Source organism: Aythya ferina (assembly GCF_964211825.1).
Source record: "Aythya ferina genome assembly, chromosome: 7".
In the NCBI taxonomy this organism is placed as follows: domain Eukaryota; kingdom Metazoa; phylum Chordata; class Aves; order Anseriformes; family Anatidae; genus Aythya; species Aythya ferina.
In genome coordinates, this window is record NC_140302.1 from 22,832,206 (window position 1) to 22,851,373 (window position 19,168).

At 35.0% G+C, this 19,168-nt stretch overlaps 1 protein-coding gene across 4 annotated transcripts in view; it reads right to left on the minus strand.

Annotated features, from left to right (window-relative positions):
- Positions 1-19,168, minus strand: part of ADGRA1 (adhesion G protein-coupled receptor A1) — a 284,313-nt gene that overhangs the window by 205,398 nt on the left and 59,747 nt on the right. The gene's annotated exons all lie outside the window — the stretch shown is intronic.

Genomic DNA, 19,168 nt, shown 5'->3' on the forward strand with positions numbered 1-19,168 from the left:
ATTTCAAATGCAACTAATTATTTGGTTTATAAAATTACAGGCAAGTTTTAAATCACAACTCTAATACATGTGGTGTGGATGAAAATCTATGGTGGTGGAAAAACTAGTTTTTAATTTTCTAGTTTTTCAGTATTTTAGTTTTAAAAGGCACTAAATACAAAGTATGATGCATAAACTGCTTAAGAGTTTATATCTTCATATCACCTGAAACCAAAAGTGCTGAATGTTCACAGTCAAAGTCAAGATGCAGCAAACATAGCAATCTCATCTGGAAGGCTACATACAGGCAAAAGAGCCACTGCCATTCATTTCATCTGAAAATTTGTAGGTGTAAAACCATTATGAAAACTGAAAGGCACGAGAGACAAATTTCAAAAACAGCAGTTGTCTGGAAGTGAAGGATGAGTTTTCAATGTAGCAAAAGGTTTTGAAGGAGAAGGTAAATAAGCATTACCCAGATGGTATCCAGTTGCCGGCTATTCATGAGTTAAATCAGTGAGATGACAGAAGTCTGAACCACAGTCAGAAGATGATGATTCTATAGCCTGAAATGTTCTATATTGTCATACAGCATCATGAATTTATATTTGTCACTACCAGGGAACTAGGATACAAAGTTGACATCTTGATAAAGATGTCAACTTTGATAATGATAAAGATCAGGAAACGCAAATCAGTCTAGCAGCCCATTTGTCATATTTTCTGTACTACATACCACCAAGAATTATTTCCCACACAGTTTTTCTTCTTTACTTTAACATTCTATGTATACACAATTTTCTGCCCCAAAATCTAAAGTTTTGCCCAATAATGGAGTATGTGGCATCAACAACACCTCAAAAAGTGCTTCAAAGTCTTCAAGTTATTGTAAATAGTGTAGAGCTGCAGAGAAATAAATAAATAAATAATAGAAGTCTGTTACAGGTGCAATATCTGCCCTCCAAGCATCTGAGATCTTTTTCCATAAAATACATTTCTCACTGACTCAGGATACAGAAATCATTGTTAAAATACGCATAAAAAAATATAGAGAAGAGGAGAACAGAAGCCAAAGGAAAAACATCATCAGTTGTTTTAGCCTGAAAGTGGCACTATATAGAATATTCTTTTTTTCAAAGTACTTGATGTCTGAGACCGCACATAGCAGACCTGACACTTCAGGGACACACTGAATCCAGCAGTGTTTGGCTTGTGCCAAGGTCAGCATCTGCCCAGAAACTTGACTCATTGGATTTATTTCATATACCCAGACCAAAAGCACATGCTCCCTGGATGGGCATGTGCTACAGTTCATGGATCCATAACATAGTTTTGTCTGAGGTTTTTCAGAAAAAAATACAGAGCCAGGCAATATGGCTATAGTAGTGCATCTTTCCAATTCTCCCTGAGACTTCTGTCAGTTCTAAAGCTTCCCATACAGCTATCCAACTCCCAAGTCTGACATCTGTGGTAATGGTATTTGACATAACAATGAAAATAACCATGCAAAATATAGTAAAAGTATACTATAAATCAAAATAAAATACTGACTGAATTTCAAATGTTGAAAAAAAAAAAAAAGGCACAAATCACTTCTGAGGTTCTTTTTTACATTGATTTAATTTGTAAAAACAATAACGACAATAAAATAGGATATATAAATGAACCATTCCTACTTCATCTTTTACAGTTTTAAAAGACTAATTTTATATAAACGTAATTAATTTTTTTTTTTTAAACCAGTTCTGCTAACTAGTCTCAATAGCATGTGCCAGCCCAAGATTTTTAAGGGATAGTTAACTACGCATCTCTACTCTTTTAGCAATGCACATTGTGTTTAGCAACACAACAGATAGAAAACCACCCACAACCCTGTTCCTTAATCAGTAACCTACTTGCTCTTCTCAGCTTTCGGTTAACTGAGAAAAAAATATAGTCAAACCTACATGAGTATTCAAGACTAAAAATGACCTTGCACTAATCAGCTGAAATAATTAAGGAAAAAATATAGGAAGCTGCTTTTTTTAAAAAACTTTCAGTCTTGAACTCTGTGTTAGCTCACAGGCAGGAAAATCCGCAAAACTGCATAGAAATTTTTTGAAAATATAAGAAATTCCATCCCATGTGTAAAGTATAAATAAATAAATAAAAATTTGATGATTAGTCTCAGTCAGAGGTTTCCTAGCCAAACATTTATGAGAAATGAAAAACTTGATATCAAGCAACACCATCTCTAAGAAAAGATTAGTTTTAACAGGTTTCTGCATCTCATTTACTGTCCTGTAAATAGCTATCTGACAAACATGTCATCAAATTTGGTATAGCCTCTCTAATCCAGGAAAAAGGGAGCTGCAGAATTTATGTCAAATGAAAGTCTGGAAAATAAGTGAGACACAGTGTATGCTAATATAGAGAAACACAATTCCATTGAGTTATAAGTCATATCTACTCATACGTCTTTGCATTGTCCTTCCCTGGACTCTGGTTTTCATAAAGACTGAAGAGCCTACATGCAGTACTGTACTCATCCCTATGTGTATTTACTTTGCTATCACTCATCTGAACATTTATTACTTCTGTAACACACTTCTGAATGCTCCCAGTTTCAGCAGAGATCCAGCACAAATTTTGAGCTCAAGCTTTGCACCACAAAAAAAAAAGTTACACTGCTACTGAGCTCAGAGTCATCAAACATATAATAGACACATGTACACGACTCTGGCTGAACAAACAACTTTCAGAAGTAAACTAGAACTCAGATTATCTACTCATGGGTAAACAAAAACTGTTCGTATTTAAGGGGATCATTTTCAAAAATCAGCAAAACTTTCTACAGGCATCCCCAGTAAGGATAAAAAAAAAAGGGGGGGGCGGTGGGGGGGGAGGAGAGAGATTTATTGACAAAAATTCCATGAAAACAGTTGTGAAGGCTAAAAAACAGAAACAACTCCTTTTCATCTACTTCAATGTTCATAGTATTAATTTGTAGTAGCACTTTCCAAAAATCCAGAAAGCAGAATATATCTTTCACGTTAAAAGCAACACTTTCCATTATACCCAAGACCCCAGTCCAGTAAGCAGGTTGATGGCTACATTATTACATGTTTTCATTATAGTGGTGGGGAACATATCTTAGAGCAATACTTGGTGCCTTTTTTGTTTTCCCTTACGTAGGCTTCTAAATACTCTAAACTGATTTCTTTTTCCAAGTAGAGACAGTTTTCTCAGGGGATGGAAGTACATCAAAATAGGAAAGGAATTATTTCTTTAGGGAACAGAAAGTTGTTGGTTTTTCCCCTCCCAGTACCAAGGTAACATGACAGATTTTGTAAGTGAGGAAATGAGCATAGAATTCAATCTGTTTTCCCATATAAAATGCCATTAGTGATATATTAACTTGTATAACCAAAACTATCTCAATAAACTTTCCAATTACATGTTTGAAGTATTCTTTGAGATTGACATCATTAATACCAATGAAAATTAATAGGAATTCCACTATGTTCTTTAGTGCATCAACAGAAGAATAAGCCCCAAGGGAATTATTAAACAATACCTATATTTAGCAGCAATATAAAAGAAAATGGTTACAAAAAAAGCTGGCATGTCAGCAGTCCTTATTAATAGTAAGAGTTGTTCCATTTTTCTTTAAAGGTCTTGCAGAAGAAAGGTGAGGGATTTTCTTTTTTTTTTTTTTTTTTTTTTTAAATTTATGTATTTACTTTTGTCAATATGGCAACTATAATGCTGGTTTTGAATACATGATTATAGAAAAATTGGTTATAGTGAGAACATAATCAGGAGGAGAACGGACAATATGCAGTGCTTCAGTGAATAATGCTTTCCTGTGGTTTGAATATGGCTGGCATAGAAGAATCTTTCAGTAACTTTAACTGAAACCGAATCAGCCTGTTAAGTAACTATAGAGAAACAGCTACACACTTGTTCAGGTCTGAAGCTCTGTCTAGAGATTTTTTTCCTCTTTTCCTTTCCTGATTTAGGAAAGATTCTGTTTCCCATTATTTTCAGATTGAACTTGAGTAGTAAAATAACAGAATACTGGGTGAAAGATCCTGAAGTGCAAAATCTATCCAAATAGCTAACTTTAACAACATGTGAAGTAATACTAGAAGATTTTCCTCATTTTCCAGCAGTAAACCCTTCATTTCTATAATTGGGTGCTTCTCTCCTGGGCCGTCAATAACAAGGTGGGTTCAATAGCAAGGGGTAACAAAGAGGGTGGCTGGGAGCACAAGGAACATACGCACATGCTTCTCCATGCTCTCTGTTCCCATGTGCTTCCTCAACTGCATTCTTTTGCAAGTCTACATATAGAGCTGGCTACGACTAATTTAAAATTCCTCACTTAGACAATGCATTCTTGCCCGAATGGTGCACAGCTGCTTCAGACATTTAGAATATTTCACAGGAGGTTGGTTTTGCTCACAAGTGAGCATCTTCCCTAGTGTCTACTATAAACTAGCTTATGTTTGCAATAAAGGAAGTTCTATTTCACATGTGCACTTCTATATCTGGTGAGTTTCCTTGTGATAAAATGCTTTACAAGAAAATAAAAGTTAGCTCTACAGTTATAAAATTTTGACTGTATGCATTTCAGAAACTTTATTTGCAAATTGAAAAGTACAAATAAAAAAAATGAAGTAGTCTTTGTCAATGTAAATCTTGTTTCTATTGGGAAACCAGAGAAATAGAATTGGTATACAGGTAGACAAACATGGTCTAATAGGTTATTTACAGACATTATTATATTAATATATATATATATAAAATATATACCATTACATTAATCATATATAACATATATTATTGTAGTATGGGTAACTGAAAGTTTTACCCAGATGCTCTTAACATTCATATAATCAGAATTTATGTAATAAACTTTAAAAACATATTTGCTTATGATGCTTTGAACAGTTAAACAGCTGTTTGAACAGAAAAACATGCAAGTTTCTGCTCGCATGTGCATTTTAATTCAAAAAGTCCTGATTTTATTCCATTGGATTCAGAGCACTACAGCTACACTTTAAAAACAAACATACCAAAAAAAAAAAAATAATAATAATAATCCAGAGCTAACTAGTTTTTAAGGCTGGATCTTATTTTAAATTTCCACCTCAAAAAAATCCATTATAATAAAAGCATATACACAGATAGGAAACTATTTAGGTCAGCTAACTGTACAAACACCATTTTGCAAATACAACAATAAAAGTGCTCAATATCAAATGAATTAATACTACCATAGCTGCATGGTTCATAACTAACAAAAATTTAAATCAGGTTTAAAGCCACCCACTGAGCTGAAAATGTTTAGAATTACAAATGTAGCACACTATAATGAAGGATTTCACAAGCTTTACGTCCTTATTGCAGACAACTCGTTCATTAAACATTTGATGATGTGAGAAAAACAGAACACACTGTCTGTGTGAAAACCTTCCATCTAGCATAGCAACAAAAATAAATATTTCATTGAAAAAGCCTCAAACCTATAAGTGAGGCTACTGCTATTGGTATCTGCTTTATCTCCTGGGTGGCCAAAAATGCACTAGGCAAAGGAAAATGAAGAAGTTTTGGGGAAAAAAAAAAAAAAAAGAGAGAGAGAGAGAGAGAGAGAGAGAGAGAGAGAGAGACCTCATTCCTTTGTGTTTGACTAAGAATATTAAGCCTTCCCTGAAAATCTGGGTTATATTTCCATACCTTGTAAAACACTCTGCATACAACCTGGCACAACACACCCCCGAGAGGGTTTATCACACTCCAAACTCCTTACCGTTTCAAAACATTTAAAAGGCAACCTGCTGACATATGACAAATTTCCATGGACAGCAGCAGCTGCGTGGCCTGGTGTTGTTGCCACTATTAACCTCCGTTACAATCTGATGGCTGAATTAAGTTGTCTGCCAGCAGTTCCAGCTGGCATAATACATTACTATGTGGTGTCATGCTGTTTAGCTATGGTCAGTGTTGTGACATGCTGAGCTCCATGTGTTTATTCTCTTTTCATAGATAAAGCTTAAATCCTGAAGCTACATGCAAAGCACTGATTTCTTTAAGTCATAGCCAATCCAAGCCTTATTGGTTCTAGTTTTATATAAATTTAATCAAAATATACTTCTAAACAAATGAAATTCATCTCTGAACACTGTGGTACTATAGATGACAAGACTGGGAAGAAGATAGTCTGAAGACACAGCTAAATTCAGGCTGGAGGCAAATAAAGTTTCATATCTTTATATTGCCTGGCTTTCAGATTGCTGTGAGGGCTGAAACAGCCTGGGGAAGATTAGTACAAATTCAGGGTAGAGTCCTGCAAGCTATTTTTGGACAGCACCTAATCTTGATTCCACAAAGAAGCATAATCCCATCCCAAAGGGGATTCAAAGAAGCGCTTGCAGAATATGAGAAAAAAATCTATTCGTAAAGCAACATAGGTTGTTATTTTGCTAACATCCACCCTTTTAAAACAAAGGTGCCCAACTTACTGTCCAGAGGCACAAGTGATATGCACCTGGTACACCTGGTGTCCTGTTTTCTGAAGGTGGTTACCAGCACAGGGCACAGGCTGCAGATACTCATCTCAGTCACAAACAGTGAGTTACCTGTTCATATGCATGCTAAGCCCAATATCTCTGAAAATCACCAGCCTGCCTCACAGCTCAAAACACTCATCTGGAGATGCAGAGACAGACAACCTCACTTGAAGCACGGCTGCATGTACAGCAGCAGGGTGCCAGAGAAAGAGCTAAAGCACATGGACATCTTTGGCATTAACAAAAACTAACTGTTCTGCAGCCACAGTAACTGCACTGCTCTCCCAGCAGATCAGCTGTTATCCATACCTACTGGGAAGGTCCTTTACCACCTTGGTTATCAACTGTTAAACAGTTCCAATTTCCAAACCAAAAAACAAAATTCTCAGGCAAGTGTTTTTTTCAGAAGCAGTAACTACTGCCCATCCATGATTTACTTGCCTGAGAGAAAGCCTCTTTTTTCTATTTTTTGTGGAAGGTTCAGTGAGACAGGTTGCACTTTATTACTGCAATCTGAGCCCCACAAAATCAGATGACACTAACAAGCACTGTCTGTTTCTCTCTTGTTAATCATTTAACAGATATCTGCTCCAGCAGAAATGGGAGAACTTTAAAACAATGTGCTCATACAGTGTATAGCTCTGAATATTATATTATTGCTAACAAACTGAGTTTGAAACTGCATACAGCCATGACTTCAAATAGATTTCTGACTCTGATTTTAAGAACAGTAAAAGAACAATTCCATTGTCATGGCTCGCTTTGAGACACTGAGAATACTTCATAGTGGTATTTTGACAAACAACTTGTTATTTGAGAAATAAACTCAAAACCAACTCTCCAAAGGCAAAAGAAGAGTTTAGGGTGGTTTGTTTGTTTGTTGTAATTTGCATTTAACTATATTGCATATGCATCTTCACAAGCTCTATTGTGTTAATTACTGTAAAGCCTTACTTAGAAAAATAAAATGCAAAAAATGTCATGGATTTTCAAGTGTAACACTTTTTTCTCTTCACTATCCAGTTTCCTTTCCTTAAAAATAGAAGCTCTATATTTTAAGATGAATAACTTTTTGAAATGCAGACAATGAAGCAAGGACAACCTTCCTGAGCAAAGCAACTTAATGAAATAATGGGATTTTATATAGTCATATTGTTATTGATTGCATTCACCACACAGCTCTGAAACAAGAAAAATAATCCTTTCATTAATATTATACTAGCTCACTTTTATGCTACACTTACTTGCATAAGAGATTTCTGAGAAGTTCTGAGACTTTTCTGCAGGATTAGCTTTCTCCTCCCATGCTATTTTTAAAGGTATCGACATTTATTAGTTCCAATACTGAACCTAAACAAGACCTGTGGCTCCATGCAGAGCCAAGAGGAAGCAAGCCTGTTTCCAGCATTTCACTGACCTGTTTGAGATGGGGCTGGACTCCCTGCTTTTGCCCACTCTGACATTGAGTCTGTGTTCTTCCCCTCCCTAATTACAGCAGCAACAATAATGAAACCTTACAACATTATTAACAAACTCCATCACAACACAGAGCCTGACCACTTCTAAAAGGTTACCTTTTTTGCAGTTACAGTCATTCTTTGAGCTGTTACTTAACCCATATCAAAAGCTCAGAGAAAAAATTGAGAAACAAACTCTTTATATGCTTTTCTGAGTCAAAATGAGTTTTAAATGGTGTTTTGGTTTTGTTGTGTGGGGACTCTTTTGGGGAGGAAGGGGATGATGTCTTTCAATCAACTTGAGTGAGAGTCTTTCCCAAGCAAGCAAAATGTGCAAGGAATGCAGAACGGAGCCCTTGAGGTATTTGGGGGATGGTGAGGGAAACAAAATTAAAAGTAACTGAGGTGCCTCTGTTAAAACCATCTACTTTGTACGCACATGAACATTTCCTCATTAAACATTCATAAGGACTTTATAGTTTTAATGCACATGTGGCCAGTGTTACAGTTCAATAGCCAGCACTCTTAAAAAGAAAAGGAAAAGAGATGAGAGGAGATACTTTGCTGTTTTTTTAATTGACTGCCTTTTCAGAAGGGATAGAAACCTGCTTTTTTACACACCAAAGCACAACTGCTGCAAAAGCCTGTCATTTTAAGAAAGACCTGAACAGACGAAAAATAAATCAGTGTCTGTAGTAATGCCTATTCACAACTACTGTCCATTTCCTGCCTCTGAATTTCTGCATTTTCTTGTCCCAACAAAGAATGAAACCATGACCTGCAGTCACAACCCTTTTCTACAATCACCTACCTGGCTGTGAGGAGTGCCTTGAATGGCTCCTAAGCAGCAAAAGATAATAAGGTACACAAGCAGAAAAGGATTACGGAAGGAAAAAGGGAAAGAATACACACACACATCAAGTTGAAAATTTGCACAGAAAGGTCAGCCCTGGATTTCTGTAGGTCAACCTAGGGCAGAATCTGCCCACAATTACTGCTGTTTAAGAACGCAGGGTTTTTTAAGATTTTTTTTTTTTTTTTCTGATGCAGGTTATACTCCATTTCTCCTACAGTCTGTTGAGTAGTCATAGTACTTGTGCCTCACAGGCTCTGGTAGTGTTGCCAATCTTCCATCCTGTTACTTTATTTTTACTGGAAAGGTGAAATACTTCTACTCCTCTTATCCTTGTCATTTTCTTCTGTTGTCCAAATTATTTGTTTGACTTTTCAGGGATTCCTTTATTTTTCTCCCTGCCTCCCTTCCCCCCCCCCCCCCCCCCCCCCCTTTTCTTTTTTTTCCTTTTTTTTTTTTTTTTTTTTTTTTTTCCCCAGAAAGCTATCAGCACTTGGTGAAAATCACCAACTAGACAGAAATCAGGCAGGCATCAACAAACACCCAGTCTGGTATCAGGGACTTCAGGAGGATTTAGTTTCATGTCAGCAGACCTCTGGCATACAAAGGAAGTTTTGCAGTGGAACAAATAACTGTGTAAGGATTACCCACCAGAAGGATTCGTGCTTTTAACTTTTTTTTTTTTTGGACACTCATAAATCATTTTTTCCAGTGCAAATGCAGACCATCCACTTTTTTTGCCAGATCCTCCCTTCAGTGCCCTGCAAAGCAGACCTGATGCATATTATTTTTAAGCAATACCCACTCAAGTGGACACACTACACACTATGCAAGTGGTTTAAACAGATTCAGAGAAATGTTTTTTATTATTATTTTTTTTTTTTTCCTTTTTCAGCAGCTCTTTGGTACCCTCCCTTCTCCACGTCAGCATCCTGTCACTCAGTCACGTGTCCTGTATTTATGTCTTCCCAAACTACCTCTACTATCCTACCAGCCTAAGTTCTACATCTTTGTTCTTTCCATCTTGATTATTATTTAGTCTAATACTCCATTTTATATTTTATCTTCTTATCTTCTTATTTCATATTTTATCTTCTTTTTAACCTTTCCAGTATCCTTTTTAACAGCAGAGGCCTTTGTCATAGTGCTTTATGCCTTAATAACAATATTACCATCTACAGTGATCACCTTCATCTCCTGTTCAGTTGAACACGTGGTTTCCTGATATTGGTCAATGTGCTGTTTGGCTCGGTGCTGTGACACTCCAGCATGGACAAGAAGCTCAAAGCATATTGCTCTGCACTGCATACAGAACATGTAAATGCCTGATAAAATAGGCAGCCTTCCTACACACTGATTTCTAATTCCATATAGCTTCTCATTATGATAAGTCCAATGCTGTTTTCCCTCTATCAGTAAAATGTTTAGTGCTTTCAGTTTGACTTTCATTCCCCAGAATTATTTAGCAATAAAATTCTTTATATCCCAAGATAATTGTCTCACTATTGGCTTCACAAAGTCAGAATATTTTTGTAGTGAATGACCACATCTCTACTGTGTCAGGCTTAGTTAGTGATTAATAATGAGTACTAGCATTCTACCTACAAATTTCCATGCTCATGTTTATCTCACAGCTAGATTAAGACTATATACTTGTAATAAATGTTAGTCACAAAAGCACACAACTTAGCTGGTAGCAGCAACAGACTTCTATGAAGACAGGCAAAACGTAATTTTGATCAGTGTAAGTTTTTTCTTCTCAAACGTTATTGCAGTATAAGCTTAGTTTGCTAGGTGTTCTTGTCATTATAGTACTACCAGGGATTCCATAGCATTATGACAAATGTATTTGTATGTTTATGCTCCCATCTAGTATGGGCAAAGACAATCAAGTTGACCACTGTAACAAAGGATACTCTAAGGATACTCTAAACAGCAATTCCCATTGCAACACCTAGATTTCACAGGAAAAAAAAAAAAAAAAAAAAGATATTTGATACTTTTCAATATCAGATATTTGATAGATATGAGGAAAATTTCAAGGTTCCTTAAGATGACATGCCTTAGAACCATAGCAACCCTTAGAACATTATTTGTCAAAAATATTTTAACAAGTAAAATCAAGATAAAAAGACAGATAGATGGTAAAATTTTAATTTTCTAGACTCCTAAGCTTATGATTTCTTAATTCATTCTTCTAAGATCCAGGCACTCCTGTCATCATCCATTCTAGCTTGCTTATAATACAATAATAATCATAAAAAGAAAATGAATACTGCATTTGCAAAAATTCTTATTTTAAGTAACCAAATTACATTAAATTTTCAGGTGATTTATATATATATACATACATATTGAATGTTTTGTATTTAGTTTAATTGCACAACATGTAGATATTCATTTACAGGCATACTAAACCACTGATATTATAATTCCATCATATACCACAACTAGGCAATCAGAATTTTCAGTCTATTCCCCAATTAACGAGGCTGTAATTTTTCCATTCAATGCATTTCAATCACATACACTATAGTTAGTTATTGTCCAGAGCTCTGTATGCATTTTTGAACTCATTTTTCTCATATTTTATTTTTTTATGCACTCAAATCCAGCAAGTTACTGCAAGAATGACTTTTACTGGGAATTTCCACTGTGTTTATATATGATACATACACGTATAATGTACAAAGTGAATGTTGTTAGATCATTGATTTCATTGTTTAATATAAATCTTTCACAAATGTGAGGGATATTGTTTAAAACTTTGCAACTCAGCCAAATGAAAACAGATTATATTACTGAACTGTGGATGACCACATCTGAAATTCAGGGACAAATCTCTGCCAGATTTGTAGTCTGAATATTTCAAGTCTGAGCATAAAATGTTGAGAGAAGAGAGACAAGTGGATAAAAATCACAATTTTGCATAATTTCTTTAAATCCTGTCCAAAACTTCTTTTCCATTTGTCCTCTGAAAGAACTCAGTTTCTTTTTAATGAATCTCTGTAAGAAGTTAACCCCTGGCTTATCCCAAAGTAAATCAAACAGCAACCAAAGATCTGATGAAATTATTAGCACTAGAGATTAAAAATACAGAATTAGAACAAATCTGTACTAAGCTTTTGGAATAGAGTTTTTTATAGGGAAAAAGAAAGATCTCAAAATTAAAGTTTTAACTTTTTAAATATTTAATTGGAAAACTAAGTCTGCATTTTGGAAGGTTTTTAAAGAAAGTATTATACGACTATGCTATGTAATTTAAGTTCTAGAACAAAATAAAAACACGTATTTCAAAATTACATTTGCCTAAAGGTTGGCAACACTAGTTTTAATGAGTATCTATTATATTCCAGGAAAATACAGTACACAATTCTATTAAACAGCTATAAAAATAGTGCAAAAAACATATTTAGAAAGAGTTCTCTGGTGCAGTAAATTAGTTTTGTTTTGTTTTCCCTGAAAAAGGAATTTACAATCCATATTCGTTATGCAACCAAGCAAACCAAGAATAGGTATCCAAACTTATGACTATTCCTAGTATACAAAAAACAAACACAACACATTCCAAAAGTATGTGAGATGTATATAAACTGTTGAGTATATTTTAAGCAAAACACAGTCAGATCAAATGATGGCTGATGTACTTGTTGCTGATGGAAACCGTTATTTCAAGAACAGATTCATCTCCAACACCACTTCAGACATAGACTTAATTATGTTAAGATAAATTTTATTTTTTTTTTGGCTCTGGTAACAGTCAATTAATTTATGACGACGATTACTGATTATCTTTAAAAACATCTTCTAACAAAGTTTACCCACCAATAATTGGCAAAGAAACCAGAAACAGGAAGGACAAGCCATCAAGGCTTAATACATATTAATACATGTATCTTCATTGCCTGAAATACTACCTTCCCCTGCAAGGTGTGGTATGCTCTAACCACTTCCATTGCCTCGGTCTCTGAGAGAAGAGGAGGAGGAAGCAACAAAGGGGGCAGAGGACAGCGACCTCTGGCAATGCTGCACTTTGTGTTTCTAACAGCCCCTTCTTGAATTGTTTCTTTAAGTCTTTTCTTTGACATTGCTAGGAATGATGCAAACAAGCAGTAAAACAGCCACCTTTGATTTAATTCCAGAGTCAGGTGGGATAAAATTAAATGGGAATGCCTAGGCAAATATGCTAGTAAAAATAACACTTAGAAATCCCTTGATTTCAGCAATGATGATGAAATAAGATGAAATAAAATATGATTAGGAAAATTCAAGTCAATAAGCCAGAAAACAAAGCTGACATATCCCCAAATCTAACATATGGAAAACTCCCAGAATAGCTGGCATGCAAATGGAGAAATGCCAGTTAAGAACAACGACAAAAAAATGCTTTGACTTTTAGCATTCTGGGATGTAGATAGCTTGCTGGGTAATTGGCTGAGTGACTGTTCTACTAACTTTCTGGGAGAGTGGTGGAGCAGGCAGGCTGACTTCCTTCAGGCTCACTGCTGGCAGATTGGCACTGATATTATACATATGTGCACATGTATTCTCTTTTTTATTTTCTTTGAATCCACATTCATTTTGTCTCACAAGGGAGCTTGAAACTTCAATGGGAAATGAAAGGTAATTGTATCTAGAATAAATATTGCCAAACTGGCAGTATTATTGCGATCCATCAGCTCTTACTTAGCTAACCTGAATTTATCTGAGCAAGTGATGCAAACAGTGCACTCGTGTAGCTGTAAGGTAGAAATTCATGATAATTTGTGCTATTCTTAATGTCAGAACACCATCTTACGAGCAATGAAGTTACAGGTAATATTACCAAAATAATATTGCATTTAAAAAGATTGTTCTGAAAGTTAAGATCAGTACAAGTGGCCAGATATGCTACTGCCTCAATATTGAAACAAGAAAAGGGGCCATTTAAAGTTTTAGTTGAGCATGCAGATAGATTGCTCTTTTTACATTAGCACATTGCTAAAGTATGACAGCAAAATTTGTAAGCCAGTGTAAAAGGTTCTTTCACTCATTCTGCAAGACTGAAAATACATTGCTTGATCCTTTCTGCTTTTGGCTGGCTCACCACACCTCATTAGATTTTGTTTTTCATATATCATATATATCATTTTTTAAATGTTGTGTAACTGTACAATGACTTAAATAGGTCATCAGAAAAGCTTTGGCTTCAGAAAATTTTCTTCATGAAAGTCTGACTGTGGACCACAAGGAAGCATGCATTCTGTTCACCCTTCCCAGATATCTTATACATTTTAAGTTTCCTGTAAATTCAGTTAATGAAAACAGTATCCACATCTGCTTTTAGATTAACTTAAAAGAAAAACTGGGACTTCATAGTCTACCACCAGTAACTTCACTAGCATACACTAGAGCAACAGATTTACAGCCTCTGAATGCAAGAATTAAAATAAATAAATAGCTAAAACACACAACTAATTCTCTATAGTTCATTAGAAACACTAGAGATTTATTCTGTTGAAGCCTAGCCCTACTAAGACACTCCAAATATTTGAAGAAAGGTATTTGCTAGGTTTGCTCGGCAAAAGAAAACGTGGCAGACCATGTGCAAGCAAGTTGCACAAGTTGAAGTAACAACTACAACAATAACATCCCTGTACAGGCTTTTGCATACATTGGCCAGAGTCCTGAAGAGTTCATGTTCTGATTGCTGGTGTGTGTTTAACTTCACATGTTACCAGTATACTTACTTGGTAAATTACTAATCATATTCTTTGTGGACCTCAATCAGAGACGCTGTTTCAGTTCTCTGTCTGAAACTACCTTTCTTCCTAAAAATGTTTGCTAATGAAATGTCTGCTCTGCAGCATGCCAGTTATGTTTTCTGAAGCAACATGGGCTGTTCCTGTGAAAGAGGTGGAGCATGAAGGAACTGCATCTCCATAGCACGGAGGTGTGGAAAGACAAGGGCTACTGAGAGGCATTAGGCAGGCTGTAGATAAGAAACTTGGCTTAACTCACTTACATGAGAATTAGAATTTTATTCTTTTAATTGAGGAATTTTCATACTAAAATGTTTTAATGGATGTCTGGAAAAACGAGACAATGGTATAAAAAATACAGGACTTCATGCACACTTATTGAACTGTTTAACTAATTATACAGATATTTAATACTTCATGCAAGAGGGACGTGTCTGTCTTGGTTTGTAATTTCCACACAATGTAAGTAGACAGAATGATATGGGAACACAAGTACAGTGACAAATATTTTTATATATACATATATAAATATATATATATATATATATATATATATATATATATATATATATAAGCCTATAGGAATCACATGTCTAGGAAATGACTATTTCACTTAAAAAAAAAAAAATCAAAAGGGGGGAAACCTGAAATGAGAACACAAGAACATATGACTTACATCTGTTAGCACAGTGACCTAACACAAAGGTGGAAAGACCAGTAATTTCATTATGTCAATATGAATGAAAGAAGAAAACATGCATAAAGATCATGCATAAATGATATGCTGTTGCTAACTCCTTCCAAACAGACAGGTGCCTTCTGACATTCCATGTGCATCCTCCACTCTTCTAATAATATTTATAATTTTATCATATTATTTTTCTACTTTTGCTAGATGTTTTTCCTTTCATTGCCACTGCTTAACGTAAATCAAGACAAGGCAAATAGAGAAGTAGGAAATGGCAGAATGAAGGAGAAATTATGTCAGAGCTATTAGCTACGATGAATTTTTTCATCTGACAGTAAGATAAAATACACGAGCAGATAGTTGTATGAAACCAGGGAGAAGCTGCTGTCAAATAACAAAGTTATAACAAAGAAGAAAAATAAGTGAGATGTCTAGTTTGCTTCTGAAGAAAAAGCATTTCATTTGATTTACACAATCTGCAAAGTGATTATCACAGACCTCTGCCCACACACCTGAACACAAGGAACTCAGGAGAGAAGGCCTTTAGCAAAAGGTTTGTGTTTTATCCTCTTTCTCTTCGCAGATGACAGTTCAAATACAAACAAATAAATAAAAACCCCAGATGATTAATTTACTGAGTTCTCAGTTCTAGAGACAGCAAAAAGAAAAAAACTTTCCCCACCCATACTCAGTAATATCATGATTCAACCTGAAAATAGGGAGAATAGAAATAAAAATAAGGAGAAAAGTAGGAATCAGTTCAATGTCACCAGCAGGAAGCTTTCAATTTTCACTGTGTTTAAATGACAATTTGGTCAGCACTGGCTGATTACACAAGACCAGATAAAGCAGACCTCCTAAGCCCTAACATCCTAGTGAATTTCCAGAGGGTATTTACTGCATGTAGGTTCTCCAGAGGGGTCTTCCGTGTATTGACCTGTATGAGAGGTTTACAGCATGAACATAATTTTTGGATGTTAATCTAGGCTGAAAAATTACTTGTCTGAACATTCAATAAACTGGATGCAAATATATTTTAGACTATTAATAAAAGAATATATTGTCATTGGATACAGACTAAATCTTTGCAGATAATGATCTTACTTTTAGATACATTTGAAATTTTGTGCCCATAAATAAACATTTAAAGGTTATTTTCATGATGTCACTGAGATTACCCTATTTTTGGCTTGCTGAGCCCAGAAAAGTAAATATTACAGCATTGTTTATTAGTGGTGAACTAATGAGAAATAGTTTAATTTAAATTAAAGGATAACAGTAGTATACTGGATAAATAATAGGTTATTAGTACATTTAGACCACATATTAGAAAAAGTAAAAAGAATACAAAGATGTTTAGCTATTGCAAAAGAAAAAAAAAAAAAAAAAGGATTTGGAGCAGCCTTCACCATTTTGTTTGGTCAAAATGCTGTTTGAAACTGCTATGGAAGGGGGTTTATGTCTGGATGGCATTTACTAGAATTAAAAATTGCAGTTTGTGACATGAATCTTTGCATCTCCAGAGCTGAAGCCTCTCAAGGCTGTCATGCAAGGACCAGCATTTATTTATTTATTTATTTATTACTTCTTGTTTGATGCAGGATGCAGCTTCTGGAGGTTCCACCCCTGCTCCTCCTCCCTTTTAATTAAGATGCTAAAAAGTACCAAGAGAGGGAGCATAGTATGTGCTGACAACCTGAACTGGTTAGGCACTGAAAACATGTCAGGTGCCTGTGTTAGTGTACCTTGCTAGCACACTCATGGTTAAAGAAACCATCAGATTTGAACTGATAAGGATTTATTTGTTCCAGTGTCAAAGAAACATAAAAAGAAAATTATGAAAATAAAATTAAATTAAAAAAAAAATAAAAGTGTCACATTACAATTTCATCTCCTCTCACACATTATATTTTTAAGGGACATTATTTTGAACTGAAGTTTCAGTGTTCTTAATGGAGTGCTGGAAAGCAATTAATGCTGTGGCTGGTTTATGGTGTATATGATGAGGGGGAGCATTGAACAAATTTTCTTTTTATCCCTGGAAATAGTCTGGCTGCAATCCATTCTGGTCACACATTCCTAAATATTTTTGTAAGTTCACATAACTATACAGTAGAAAAGCCTAATACAGTACTTAAACTTCACTCAACTGGGAGAATTGTCCCTTGTGAGGCACAAGCACTTCCCAGAAAAACCTAAAAGCAATTAATGGTACAAAGGGGAAAAAAGCTATCAAATGCTCAACTTAGCTGCTGACACATTACAGAAAACACTGCTTTGTTCTGAACACAATGTACTTTAAACTCCCGTTTCAGCTGAAAGGCATGTCTTTAAGGTCTTTTTTAAAAGTATTAACTTACTTTGCATTGAAACAAATGTGAATATTGAACACAAAAAATAAAATATAATGAAAAATAGAACACTTGCCGAAAATAACATATGCACCATGTGTCTGGGGAATGTACGTTAACTGTAAAAGTTTCTTTCATTGGCCAGTAATTACCACATCATAGCAAAAGTATTACAGCTATGGTTGAGAGGGTATGCTTTTTAATATATATATATTTTTTCAGATACCTATAACTACAATCATTTTTCCTGATTTAACATCTTTCAGATTTTTTCATAGATAGAAATGAATGGATTTGAAGAGTTTCAAGCTGCCCTTTTGGCAGTTTTTTGATTTATAAAAGCATGAAAAAACATTTTATTTATGCTTCAACAAGTTTTTTTTTTTTCCCATTATGCTAACTCAAGTGGCTTATTTTTAACTAAAACTGCTTATTTCTATAAGATGAAGCTCACTATCATTACATATAATAATTTCAGTTTATTCATTCAAGTACACAAGTTAATAAAAATACACATTTTTATTCCAGCACAATATTTCTCTCTGTATTCTCCTCAGCAAAACACTTTCTAGAGTAGACCACAGAGGATTTTTTTTAATTCTTTTTTTTTTTTTTTTTTTTTTTCCACAGAATATGTGCATAGCTCAGACTACACAAACATCCTCTATAGCTCTCCCAGTCACTTTCCATTTCAAGAACGAGGCAATTTGTGTTAACACAAGACAGCTTATCATGTGCTAAGTCTGCATGCAATTTTCTCGTGAGAACAACCATTTTGTACCTACTTGACACACGCAGCACTATACTACACCCAACTAATCAATTCTGTCTATATTAAGAAGTGGGGAGAAAAACTGCCCACAGCTGTTATATTACATCAGCTTTCCTAACTACTTCAGACAACTTATTTTGGGTTTGTATTTTTTTTTTAAATTAAATTGGCATAAAACATAGTCTTTACTTCTATTTCAAGTGCATTCTTATTTTTCTTTCTTTTTTCTTTTCCTTTTTTTTTTTTTTTTTTTTTTTTAATCTTCTCAGAGATTTTTGGTGAAGTACAAAAGTCAGAAAATCAACTATACTTTCTGCAAGCACTCCAATAAGTTTTGAGGGCAACAAGCTCCAAGGGTCACTGGTTGCCATTGGCACATTTCTGCACTACCTTTACATGAGTGAGTAATAGGTGTTCATCAGAGACCTCACAGGTCTGTAGACCTAAGCTTTTGGGATAGAATAAATTTTATATACTACTTTTTTTCTATAAATAAGCTAATGAGAAATGTCTGTCAATTGAAATCAAGTCAGAGAAAGAGAGAGGGAAAGAGAAAAGAGAGAGAGAGAGAGAGAGAGAGAGAGAGAGAGAGAGAGAGAGAGAGAGAGAGAGAGAGAGAGAGAGAGAGAGAGAGAGAGAGAGAGAGAGAGAGAGAGAGAGAGAGAGAGAGAGAGAGGAGAGAGAGAGAGAGAGAGAGAGAGAGAGAGAGAGAGAGAGAGAGAGAGAGAGAGAGAGAGAGAGAGAGAGAGAGAGAGAGAGAGAGAGAGAGAGAG